The 13,496-nt window shown below is 46.4% G+C and overlaps 1 protein-coding gene across 1 annotated transcript in view; it reads left to right on the top strand.

The window, feature by feature from the left end:
• Window positions 1-5,069: 5,069 nt before the first annotated feature.
• ccdc120b (coiled-coil domain containing 120b) overlaps window positions 5,070-13,496 on the top strand; it is a 28,906-nt gene continuing 20,479 nt past the window's right edge. Inside the window, exon 1 of the mRNA XM_061728745.1 lies at window positions 5,070-5,460. The gene's annotated coding sequence lies outside the window, so the exon portion shown is untranslated. The remainder of the gene's footprint in view (window positions 5,461-13,496) is intronic.

The following is a 13,496-nucleotide window of genomic DNA, read 5'->3' as shown; positions in this document are numbered from 1 at the left end:
CTTGTTGTACCAAGTGTAAAGTGACTAACGTGAGTGTAAACAGCTGTTTAGTGACTCAGCTGCTGCTAAACTGGTGTGAACGCGGTGAAAGTTCATTTCAGGTCGCTGCTGCTTGTGTCGCAGTGATCTCAGGCCACTCGCAGTTTACAAATTTAAACACAAACCAATTCAACCCAGATTATGTTACAATTCATTCAGTTTCAAAGTACAACTAATTTTTTCTCCCCAAGTGCAAAATTCACATTAAACCGATTTTATAAAAGCGGCCTACAGTTGAGGTCCACTTTATTAACCTCCAAAGAGCCCTGGATTATTTTTGTAACTGCCCTATTTGGTTCTATATTGATTGCAAGTTAATATATATGTTTTAATCATAAAGGGTTAAGTGACTATAGAGGTTGTCAAATGTTCTTGCCCTGGATCTGAAGCAGCCCTTGTTAAGAACAGGCCCGTCATTAAAACTGGATTTAGTCCAGAAGAAGAGGCTCCAATGGCATTTCTGAGCATGTTGGCGTATTTAGGACAGCACTGCAAAAACTCAAAATCTCACCAGGAATATTTGTCTTATTTCTAGTTAAAATGTCTCATTTTTAGTCAAAAAATCTCATTACACTTGAAACAAGAGTCATCACCATAAAAATAACTTATTTGACAATTTTCACCTGTTTTCAAGTAAAATTTCACTTGAAATAAGTAGAAAAATCTGCCACTGGCAGATTTTGCTACTTATTTTAAGGGAAAATCTACTTGAAACAGGTGAAAATTGATGTTTTTTTCAAGTGATGATGTTTGCTTGTTTTAACTGCAATGAGATATTTTTTACTAAAAATTAGACATTTTAACTAGAAATAAGACAAATATTCTTAAGATTTTGAGTTTTTTCAGTGAGGAAACGGGCTCTTTAGAAAACAAAAGAGGAGGTTTCTAAACATGTGGTTGAGGGAGACGATGCTGATTGTTGCTGAGCTGCTTCCTGTGGCCTTGACGTCACACAGAAGACTGTGGTGCCGGCTCTGGGTCTCGGTGGGGTTGGAGGTCCAAGTCCAAATCCAGACCAATATTTCCTGTGAATATCTGGGATAAAGAAAATAAGGCAAGGCAAGTTTATTTGTATAGCACAATTCAACACAAGGTAATTCAAAGGGCTTTAGGCTTTACATCAACATTAAAAGCGGGAAGACTAACGGTAAATAACAAAATGATAAGAGGTAAAATTAAAAAAAGCACAAGTTAAAAAGTAAGGGCAGTAGAGTAGGCTACAGCAGGTACCGTACCGTACGACGCGCGGCGCCGCGTAACCTACGCCGTAGGCTCTGGGTTGGTGTAACGCGGAACCATAAATCAGCCTTTGTTCTGGCGAGATCTGAAGATGCAACGCAACAACGAGCAAGCGAGTGATTACGTACATTTACTGAGTGAATATTATGAAAGTAAAATATATATTTCCGCTAGAAATGTAATCAAAACGCATTTTTATGCAGAAACTAACTCAAAATATTGATTTTATTCACTAAAAATTAGAAATGTCCGCCATGTTTTTTTGTTTGATTCAGTCTGCAAATGATGACGTAAAGCATTCTGGGAAATTTTTCTGGCCCTCCATCGCGAAGCATCTGAAATCGCTGTGAAGCGCTAGATTGATACCCCCTAGCCCTCGTTATGTCCACTACCCCTACATGCAAAGAGGAATTGGGACACCACTACCCTCACGGGAACGCACAAAATTTAGGAGTAGGGATGAAAAGTAGGACTAGGGGGTGTATTGGAACTGGGCCCTTAAATCTTGCAGACGTTTTTCATTCTGTACTGATCCTTCAAACACATCATCGCTCGCTGAAGAATGAAAGTTTATGACAGTTATTACTGTTCTCTGATACCACTGCTGTGTGTTATTTTTGTTAATATTACTGAATTTTACAATTTCAACTTTATTACTAATCAAATGTAGGTCATAGTAAAAAAAAGTTTATTTGTGGGATTCGTGGACGTGGGATGACAAGAGTTAATGCAGAATTGCAGTGATCTAACAATGTGGAGGTGGACAACAAACAGCAGCTGCAGGCACAGCTGGAAGCAACATCTGGAAGCAACAACTGGGAGCAGCAGCTGGAAGCAACAACTGGGAGCAGCAGCTGGGAGCAACATCTGGAAGCAACAACTGGAAGCAACAGCTGGAAGCAACAACTGGGAGCAGCAGCTGGGAGCAACAGTTGGGAGCAACAGCTGGAAGCAACAACTGGGAGCAACAGCTGGAAGCAGCAGCTGGGAGCAACATCTGGAAGCAACAGCTGGGAGCAACAGTTGGGAGCAACAGTTGGGAGCAGCAGCTGGAGGAAACAGCTGGGAGCAGCAGCTGGAAGCAACAACTGGGAGCAACATCTGGAAGCAGCAGTTGGGAGCAACAGCTGGGAGCAACAACTGGGAGCAACAGCTGGAAGCAGCAGCTGGAGGAAACAGCTGGGAGCAGCAGCTGGAAGCAACAACTGGAAGCAACAACTGGGAGCAACAGCTGGGAGCAGCAGCTGGGAGCAACATCTGGAAGCAACAGCTGGGAGCAACAGCTGGGAGCAGCAGTTGGGAGCAACAGCTGGAAGCAACAACTGGGAGCAACAGCTGGGAGCAACAGTTGGGAGCAGCAGCTGGAGGAAACAGCTGGGAGCAGCAGCTGGAAGCAACAACTGGGAGCAACATCTGGAAGCAGCAGTTGGGAGCAACATCTGGAAGCAGCAGTTGGGAGCAACAGCTGGAAGCAACAACTGGGAGCAACAGCTGGAAGCAACAACTGGGAGCAACAGCTGGGAGCAACAGCTGGGAGCAACAGCTGGAGGAAACAGCTGGGAGCAGCAGCTGGAGGAAACAGCTGGGAGCAGCAGCTGGAGGAAACAGCTGGGAGCAGCAGCTGGAAGCAACAACTGGGAGCAACATCTGGAAGCAGCAGTTGGGAGCAACATCTGGAAGCAGCAGTTGGGAGCAACAGCTGGAAGCAACAACTGGGAGCAACAGCTGGAAGCAACAACTGGGAACAACAGCTGGGAGCAGCAGCTGGAGGAAACAGCTGGGAGCAGCAGGTGGAAGCAACAACTGGGAGCAACATCTGGAAGCAGCAGTTGGGAGCAACAGCTGGAAGCAACAACTGGGAGCAACAGCTGGAAGCAACAACTGGGAGCAACAGCTGGGAGCAGCAGCTGGAGGAAACAGCTGGGAGCAGCAGCTGGAGGAAACAGCTGGGAGCAGCAGCTGGAAGCAACAGCTGGGAGCAACAGCTGGGAGCAGCAGTTGGGAGCAACAGCTGGGAGCAGAAGCTGGGAGCAACAGCTGGAGGAAACAGCTGGAGGAAACAGTACTGAAGAAAGGACAGGAGGCAGAGCTAGAGGTAGCAGAGATGTGTCAGGCCGAGACTCAAAGCAGGACTCAGATGCAGAGATATTAGATACCAAAAGGCTTTTATTGAATTTACCAGAAACCTCGGACACTCTTTAACGAGGAATAAACAAAGGGCTATGAGTCTAAGCTAAGGAAAAAATTACAAACAAAAAATCACTTGTCACGAGGAACAAACGGGTTACTATGGTGATTATTATAGCGATTACCACGGCTGTGGACGTGGACCAAGGCTCTGGTGCAGGATAAGGGGAACAGACTATTTAAACACATGGAGGGAAATGGGGGACAGGTGGAAACACTTAGGACAATCAGACTGAGACACATGAGGAAGGGCAAGGGACCTGAAACAAGAGGAGAATTACTTTTCAAAATAAAACAGGATATGACAGGACAAAACAAACCCAAGACAAGACAACCTCACCACGGTGTGACAAGATGAAAATGTTGAGCTTCTCTTTGGGAGTGGCGAGGATGGGCCGGATCAGGAAGGAGTACATCAGAGGGACGGGAGATGGTAGATGTTTTGGAGATAAAGTCAGAGAGGCCGGTCTATATGGACATGTACAGAAGAGCGATGGTGAAGAGTTCTGCAGAAGGATGATGAGGGTAGATAGAGCTGCTATCCATCTTTGATCTTTGTCTGCTTTTGAAGAGGGGGGGGGCGCGCGCCGCTCTCTGGTCTTGTGTTTGGTTGCAAATGGTATTTGAGACTCGACGTACTTCGATGGTAATTAATTTCAAATCGACAAGCAAATAACTTCAGTCTTGTCCAGCCCACCATCTGGCATCTTTTTGAAAGTGAACTTGCCGTTCAAAAGTCCCTTTTAATTCTCCATCTTTCAAAATGAAATGATATCATGCGCCTTTTTTTTTAATCGTGCCTTAAAAAAATTGTCGGCGTTAAGAGGACGTTAAGTTAACGCGTCGTTAACGCGTTAACTTGGACAGCCCTAATATATATATATATATATATATATATATATATATATATATATATATATATATATATATATATATATATATATATAGGCCTACACCTATATACCTATAGCCTATATATTATTATTATTTTTTTTTAATGTTTCATAGGGGGGGCCAGATGGGACCACTTTTCTTGGGGTGAACACCAAAACTAAAAGCCATCATTACAGGACTTTATTATACGGTTGTAGTATACAGGCTCAGAAATACTTTTTTTTTTTTTTACTTTCTAACTTTTCTGCATATATATTATTGGTTAATACCATGTTGGTAAAAACCTAAGGCATATATAATATATATATATATATATATGCATTTTTAATATATAATATATGTCATATATATTTTAATATATAATATATTTCTTTTATATATATATATATATATATATATATATATATATATATATATATGCATTTTTAATATATAATATATGTCATATATATTTTAATATATAATATATTTCTTTTATTTATATATATATATATATTTATATATATATATATATATATATATATATATATATATATATATATATATATATATATATATATATATATATATATTTTTTTTTTTTTATATATAAAAAAAGTAAATTTGTAGGGGGGGCCGTGGCCACCCCTGGCGCCCCCCACTGGTGGCGCCCCTGCCACCAGCACTGAACCCTGCGCTCGGACCTTCACATTCACTCGCGCTGATTCATGTTAGTGATGGTTTCTCTGCCGCCGCGCGCGTGCCCGCCAACAGCTGGACCGTAGTCGTGGTGTGACGTGAGGGCATGCACATCTGGGCGGGGCGGCATCGCGGGGCCAGCGGGCTCCGTGGGCTCCGTGGGTGAGGGAGCAGGTCTGGATGCAGCTCCGCTCCTGACTGACTCCCGGCCCGCAGATCCAGCTCCAGCTCCGCCGCTACTCCCGGCCCAGCCAATAGGAAGCGGCCTCTCGGCCCGGCTACATTACCATCTCACATTGGACATTGGTTAATTGAATCTTTTCTCTCGGGAGGATTTCTCCCCCTGGAAGGATGTGTTTTCGGCGGTCTGAGGAGGAGCAGGAGGAGCAGGCAGCGCTGGGAGGACGGCGGTCATGATCTCCGGTAAGACCGGGCTCGGGGTTTCTTCATCCTTCATCCTCACCGGGGACAAACGTCCACGGTGCCCCTGGTACCAGAGCAAATGTCCCGGTTTCCACGGATCTGTTCTAGGGTTTTTTTTAGGGTTTTCCTGCGTGGCAGCAGCGACACACCTGCGACATGTTCTTATCTCTCCGTGAAGAGTCCACGGTGTTCCGGCCGGAGCCGCTGCGGCTCCGAGGATAAAACACGCTGCTGAGGAATAATATCTGTGGTTTAAACACGGTTTAAACAGACGGGTTTGAACACACAGGTTTTAATAGACTGGTTTACACAGACTGGTTTAAACAGACGGGTTTAAACGGGTCTGTGGACCGGGCTCGGGCTCGGGCTCGTGTTTCCTGCTGGACCGCAGTCAACAGTCGGAGGAGTTACAGGAGCAGGAATGTCTGGAGGAATCAGGAATACTGATCCTGTCAGGGGACTGGGAGACCAGCCCTGGTGGCTGTCACTGAGGAGGTGAGGAGGAGACGAGGAGGATCCAAGGAGGCTCAAAGGAGTCCAGGAGGTAACGAGGAGGCACCGAGGAGACGAGGAGGCTGTGAGGAGACGAGGAGGAGGCTTAGAGTGAGACGAGGAGGAGACGAGGAAACGAGGAGGAGGCGAGGAGGAGGCCAGGAGGCCAGGAGGAGACGAGAAGGCTCCAAGGAGGCTCCGAGGAGACGTGGAGGAGGCCAGGAGGAGACGAGGAGGAGATGAGGAGGCTCTGAGGAGACGAGGAGGAGATAAGGAGGCTCTGAGGAGGCTCTGAGGAGACGAGGAGGAGACGAGGAGGAGATGAGGAGGCCAGGAGGAGACGAGGAGGAGACGAGGAGGCTCTGAGGAGACGAGGAGGAGGCGAAGAGGAGATGAGGAGGAGACGAGGAGGCCAGGAGGAGACGAGAAGGCTCCAAGGAGGCGAGGAGGAGGCGAGGAGGAGACGAGGAGGAGACGAGGAGGAGACGAGGAGGAGACAAGGAGGCCAGGAGGAGACGAGGAGGCACCGAGGAGACGAGGAGGCTGTGAGGAGACGAGGAGGAGGCTTAGAGTGAGACGAGGAGGAGACGAGGAAACGAGGAGGAGGCGAGGAGGAGGCGAGGAGGCCAGGAGGAGACGAGAAGGCTCCAAGGAGGCTCCGAGGAGACGTGGAGGAGGCCAGGAGGAGACGAGGAGGAGATGAGGAGGCTCTGAGGAGACGAGGAGGAGATGAGGAGACAAGGAGGAGACAAGGAGGCCCTGAGGAGACAAGGAGGAGACGAGGAGGAGGCGAAGAGGAGATGAGGAGGAGACGAGGAGGCCAGGAGGAGACGAGAAGGCTCCAAGGAGGCGAGGAGGAGGCGAGGAGGAGACGAGGAGGAGACGAGGAGGCTCTGAGGAGGCCAGGAGGATACAAGGAGGCGAGAAGGAGGCTCTGAGGAGACGAGGAGGCTCCGAGGAGGGTCTGAGGAGACCAGGAGGCCAGGAGGCGGCGAGGAGGAGGCTCCGAGGCTCCGAGGCTCCGAGGCTCTGAGTCTGCTCCCACCCAGAATTGTGCGTGTTCATGCAGCAGCCTCCAGCTCTGTTATTATCCTGTTATTAACAGATTCCTGAACAGGAACTAGGATCTACAAAGCCTAGAAAGGTTCTGCTGGGGTCAGTCGTCTCCCCAGCCCTCTGGGAAACACCTCTGCTTCCAGAGGAAAGGGGGGGGGGGGTTCCTTCCAGCTGTCAAGACTCTTCAAAGTATTGATCGCTTCTGCTTTGCGGTTGTTATATTTGTTGTAAAATATCAGGGCATTGACGGGGAAGCTGGTCTGCAGGCTTCCCTCCTTCCAGGGGGTTCTGCTCTCTGCTCTCTCCTCTGATCGGTGTTGCCGTCCAATTCATCGACAAACTCTCGTCTTCTTTTCCAAAGCACTTTGAATGCTGTTCAACTGTCTGGAGGGTTCAGTTCTACTCAGGAACCGTGGAATTCAAGCTTGGCCATTGTGTTTCTGCAGTTTAGTCTCATCGAGGTGGCTCTTCTTTCATAACTGTAGAGTTGGACTGTCAAAGCATCTGGTTTGGTGGTAAATGACTTAAACACGGTGAAAAGTTCCCCATGACTGTAGTTATGGACTACGTTTACATGCAATCAGAATTCGGGTTATTGCTAATATTCCAGTTACTGAAACATTCGGAATATTCCGTTTACATGCGTTATCCCTGTATACATGGTAATTAATCATTAGGGATATCTGGATTAAACCAGTGACGCGCGGAGAACGTCATGACGCAATTCCCGCCATTTCCACTTCTTCTTCCTGTATCCAAATTCAAAACAAATGCTGCTTCGCTCACCTTCTTGTAAATCTTCTATCCCGGTACTTTCTACCGTCTACAAATGCATAAATGTTCATATCCTTCATTACATTTATGAAGTGATTAGTCTCCTCCTGGTCTTGTGTTTCTCCGTGTTTATAAGAACTTCCTGGACTCAAAAGACCAGGATTCCTTGTGAACAGAACATGTGCAGAAAACAAATTCCTGTTCCGTTTGATGGGGATATTCCGTTAGGTGTTTACATGACCAAATATTCAGGTTTTAAAAGGAGTAACCCAGGGCTCATATTCGGGTTTTTAAAAACCGGAATATGAGCAAATTCGGGTTATTCAAAGGGGTTATTGGTGTTTACATGGCCGTGCAAATTGGGGTTATTGCCAATATTAAGGTTTTAAAAGGGTTAATGATGCATGGAAACACAGTCACTGTAGTTATGCATGTCGCTGCAGAGCTATGGCCGTACTTCAGAAGTTCCAAGGAAATCAACCCAACAATCCTTCCCAACACAGTAAAGCAGCTTACACTGAGCACACACACACACACACACACACACACACACACACACACACACACACACACACACACACACACACACACACACACACACACACACACACACACACACACACACACACACACACACACACACACACACACACACACACTCTGGAATATAAAGACACCAGTCCAGGTCGGACAGTGCAGAGGGATGTATAGAAACACCCTCCTTGGAAGTTTGAGCCACATTCCGATCCTTATTACGGCCCCGCCGCAGCTTAGCAGATTCCAGGTGGATAGCCGTCTGCAGGTTTGCTTTGTTTTTCTTGTAGTGGTTGTCAAATGTGCAAAATATGATCCTGGAGGCCACAGAGCAGGGCCGGAGCCACGCTATTGGTCAGACGGCACTAAGCCACCCTGCTGTGTGCTGATAAGAGTGTTATAAATCAGTTTTTCATGGATGCAGAGAGCACAGGAGGAGATTACATTAGTGAGTGGGATCACCTGACCCTCCGTAAGCCCAGTACAGATCTCTCTGGCTGCGGTTTGCTCAGGGGGGGGTTGTTCCCTCTCCAATCCGCGATCTCCTCCGTGAGCGACACCTCCGATCCTGACTGGAGAATGTGGAGTGGAGCCGTCCAGGCGGAAACAGCAGCAGGCGTGTGGTCGTTTCACGCCGTCGAGCGCACAGCCAGAGCCGTCGTCACATTTGTCACTTTGAAGCTGCATAGTTTGTCAGCAAACACATGTGTGTTAGTTTCTCCTCCAAAAGTGATGTGGAAGCCACATGCTGGTCCGACAGGGGCTGCGTGACCCTGTGGAGGTTAACGACAAAAGCAGCTGAGTCAACGGCCTCACCTGTCCACGGGAACCACGTCACGCTTTCCCGCCGCCCCACCTCCGGCCTCGCACTCACAAATACCTTCACATCACACTGGAGCTTGTTGCAGGAGCATCTGCAGTTCAACGGCGTTTGACTAGAGATGCACCAATCAGGATTTTGAGGGCAGATAACAGATCTCCAAAATTAGTGATGCACCAAAATGAAAATTTGTGGCCGAAACCGAAACCGAAAATAATAATAAACACTTGGCCGAATACCGAACAATACCAAACATGGTTCTTCGCAGTTTTTCATTTATTTTGCCAATTTTTTCACCATTGCATAAATCAAATAAATTTGATTTAGGCATGCTTTTCAAAGAAAACAATCTTTTACAAAATTACAAGGTAGAAAATATTTATTGAACATAAAAAACTGAACATTTTTTAATTTCCCAGCATTATGTTGTTTTGGTTCCACCTCCTGGTGAATGTTGGGTATAATTCTTATGTGGTTACTTTTTGGTTGGCCAACGATTTACAACGCCGTTATTAATTGTTCGGTTTTTTTCCCACAAGTTGTAAACTATAAACCTTAGTTTTCCTGTGGAAAGAGGAATTAAATCTTAAAATAAAAATGAATTATGAATTATTAAGCTTTGCTAAAGCTCTAGCGATAGCATCCACCGCGTGTGAGGAAACTCTTGTGAGTGAAACTCTTCACACTAGAGCTCCAAATGTCACTTGTGAAGCGACTGACACGACTGTCGTCCTGCATGAGGGTTAGGACTGTGTATAGTTTGGTAAAACTCCGGCGGACATTCATCAGTGAAATATTTACGATGCGGCAGATGAGCAAAACATATGAATTCATTACCTTACCATGTAGTTCTTTATTTTTCTTGCTGTCGTTTATATGTCTCTGTTACGTTTAGGTGAGTTAGGTGAGAAGTCCTATCAGCTTCGTTATGTTGAAATTATTTTGTAACATTCCTCTTTGGGGTATCTCCTTTGCACACACCTTGCAAACTGCAAATTTGTTGTTCTTTTGTTGTGCTTTTTGGACATTGTAAACTCCCGTACCGGCGAGGCCGGCCACGCCTCCTTAGGAGACCTCGGTCTGAGATGTGGGAACACACACGCTGTTTGTTGTTGTAAACGTCATTAGCTGCTTTGAACTATTATTTTCCGATCTCCGATCAAAACCGATAGGGCCATTATCGGGCCGATACCGATCTGTTGCAGATCGATCGGTGCATCTCTACTTTTGACAGCAGGATCTAGGTTTGGGACTCTTGACCACATAAAAGCTGGCGGCAGGGAGCTGGGAGGAGTTAAAAACTTTATCCAGCAGAAATGTGTGGTGAAGTAGCAGCGTGACACGTCTCAGCTCAGGAGAGAGCACAGTGGCTCCTTGTGAAGACGGGGCAGCATCAGCTCCAGCGTTTAGCTCTTTGGACCTGAATATTAAAGTCTTCCCTGATTTGCATTTGTGTTGCGCGAGCAGCTCATGTTTAATGGCCACCTTCCTCACCGGCGCCCGGAGCCTCTACACATGCTGGTGTGTTTGCTGATGCTGTGATGCTCCAACCAGCTGCTCTTTTATGCTGCTCTCCACGGCTCTATTTATCCGTTTCTTCATTTTCTAACCTCCTGTCTGAACCTGGTACCTGCTGCACACGTACAACTGTGCACAGCTCGAGTTGGACAGGTTATGTGTAAGTCGGAGCTCTGGTCTGGTCAAGTGTGCTGCTTGTTAGAGCCCAGATATACTTGCAGTTCAGAACGCGTACGCATCATGGCCGCCACGCGTATCCTGTGTTCATTTGACGCATCCAAATGCACGTTTTCAGAAAGACACTGAACGCATACGCGACCTGCAGTTCTGGCTCTGGCCGCGAGTGGCGCTGGTCCCATTCTGTTACCAGCTGGTCCCGGTCTGATACCAGCTGGTCCCGGTCAGATACCAGCTGGTCCCGGTCTGATACCAGCTGGACACAAGTAACGACGCTGAGGTCGCTGGCGCCGTTTCCTTTGGCGAGATCGCAACCAAAGCAATGTTATAATCTCCTCTTCATCCAATGGTGTCATGTTAACTTGTTTGTTGTTCTAATCTGCTACTGCTACTACCACTACTACTAAATATTTAATCACTTTTCCAACTGTTGCTCTGCTTACTGCCCCCAATCGGTCACCTCCGGTACGACGCGCTCTCCACACGTACTACGTGAGCGCCGTTGCAGTTGGTGGTGCACTCGAACGGATGCGAACGGACGCGAACGCAATCACCAACAACAAGTATATCTTGGCTCTTAAGCCTGATTTATGGTTCTGCGTCTAAACCGTGCCTACGCCGTCACCGTGACGCCGTCGTGAACCCTTCGGACTTCTCCGTCACTCCATTTCTCCACGGTGCAGTACCCCCCGCGACCGCTAATTCACGATCTTTTCCTGAATGGTTTATTCAACTTTTTCCGGTCACAGTGAATCAGAGAGATAAGGACAACTATTGTGCAAAAAAACAAAGCAAAAAAAATCACACACACACGAAGAAAAGAGCGCTGAAAGTTCACGACTGCTTCAAACCGGAAACTGGAAATGTTCTTGCACCCCTGTCCTTGTCTTTAAAGGCCCCGTTTCCATTTCACCTAGACTTCTGAGAACTTTACCGACCAAAAGGAAATACACAGCAGACTCTAGTTGTGTTGTTTATTACTCATACTTCACATGAAGCCATGAACACACACACACACACACACACACACACACACACACACACACACACACACACACACACACACACACACACACACACACACACACACACACACACACACACACACACACACACTAGGCCCATACAGATGAGATGAAGTTTAGTAAAAGTGGTCAGGAGGTTGGATGTAATAAAATAGCTACTTTTTGTTGAGTTGAAGTGTTTCAGCACCGTAAAATACGACGACAGGGACTTTCCCTTTAGATGCAGCTGGTGAGCGACGTGTTGGCGTGACAAAATCAGCAGTAAGTTCACAAAGTCATTTGAAAACGCAAGTAACCTTTATTAAATTTGCCACAATTAGATAACAGATAAAGTATAGTCAGAAGATCAGCTTTTGTACAAGATGAAGGTGAGCAAAAGCCCAAAATCTGCAAGCAAATGCTGACGGTAACAGGACGGAGCCGTTCCCAAGGGGCCTTTTGGCTCCAGTCTCCGGCTGCCGAGCGACGGCTCCCACCCACACCAAATGTCTCTGTCTGTCTGTTTTTTAGTGCTTCTCTTCGTGACTTTTCTGCTCTGCTGCTCAGCTGAAAACAGATGTAACAGTGCCTTCTTCATTCCCAAATGGAACTCCCTTTCTGTTTATTAGATTTACTTAGAGCCAGTTATCTCTCTGTGCCGACTCAGTATTGTCTAACAGGATTCATGTGATGTCTTTTGTCTGGGCGCCAGTCCTAATGTGTTTTTTTTGTGAGTGGCTCCTACTTGCCTGCCAATGGGAGGTCAGGCATGCTGGGAGTTTTGACATGTAAGGGCCAAAATAGTAGCACTGGTTTATTTCCAGGAACGGGAACCAAAGTAAACTCACTGGAAGCTTTTCAAGTGAGTCTCACTTTGTTTTAGTGGGTTAAGCCGAGCTCTGCGTTGTTGGCTCGAGACGAGCGAGAAGTTGCTCACTTGTGCCAAAGATTGAAGTGCAATCTCTATAGCCTGGACAAACTGCTGGATAACTGAGCATATAAATAATATAGTGGATAAATAACCACCCACTAGATAGATGACCAACCGCTGGATAAATGCTTCCATGTAGATGTTTAGTCTGGTACTGATGTGAATATGTACTGTCAGCTCCTTCAAATCAGGCTTAAAAACATTACTGTTTACTCAAGCATACTCCTAAATTAAATACTTACCTGCTGTACTCTACTGCCCTTATTTTTAACAGCTTGCGCTTTTTATTATTAGGGCCCGAGCACTTACAGTGCGAAGGCCCTATTGTATCTGTAGGAATTCTTTTTCTTTCTTTTTTCTTTCTTCTGACAAAAGGAGGGTATTTTTTCCCCCTAAACGTGCCCAAAAAGACACCAAATTTTGCACGCAAGCCAGGCCTGGCGAAAAATTTGATCATTAATGGTTTGCATTAATGGGCGTAGCAAAATGGCTCAACAGCGCCCCCTAGAAAACTTTGTGCCTCAAGCCCCACGATACGGTTTGACGTACATGAACGAAAATCGGTACACACCTGTATCATGGCGCAACTAAAAGAAAAGTCTCTTGGCGCCATGGCAGAAACCGAACAGGAAGTCTGCTATTTTGAATTAATTGTGTAATTTTGGCGCAATTTATGCCATTCCTTCGGCAGTTAATACGGCCCGAACCGTAACGTGCACCCAGGTGAGTT

The sequence above is a fragment of the Cololabis saira genome, chromosome 8 (assembly GCF_033807715.1).
Source record: "Cololabis saira isolate AMF1-May2022 chromosome 8, fColSai1.1, whole genome shotgun sequence".
Classification (NCBI taxonomy): Eukaryota; Metazoa; Chordata; class Actinopteri; order Beloniformes; family Belonidae; genus Cololabis; species Cololabis saira.
This window is presented reverse-complemented; position numbering and strand designations above follow the sequence as displayed.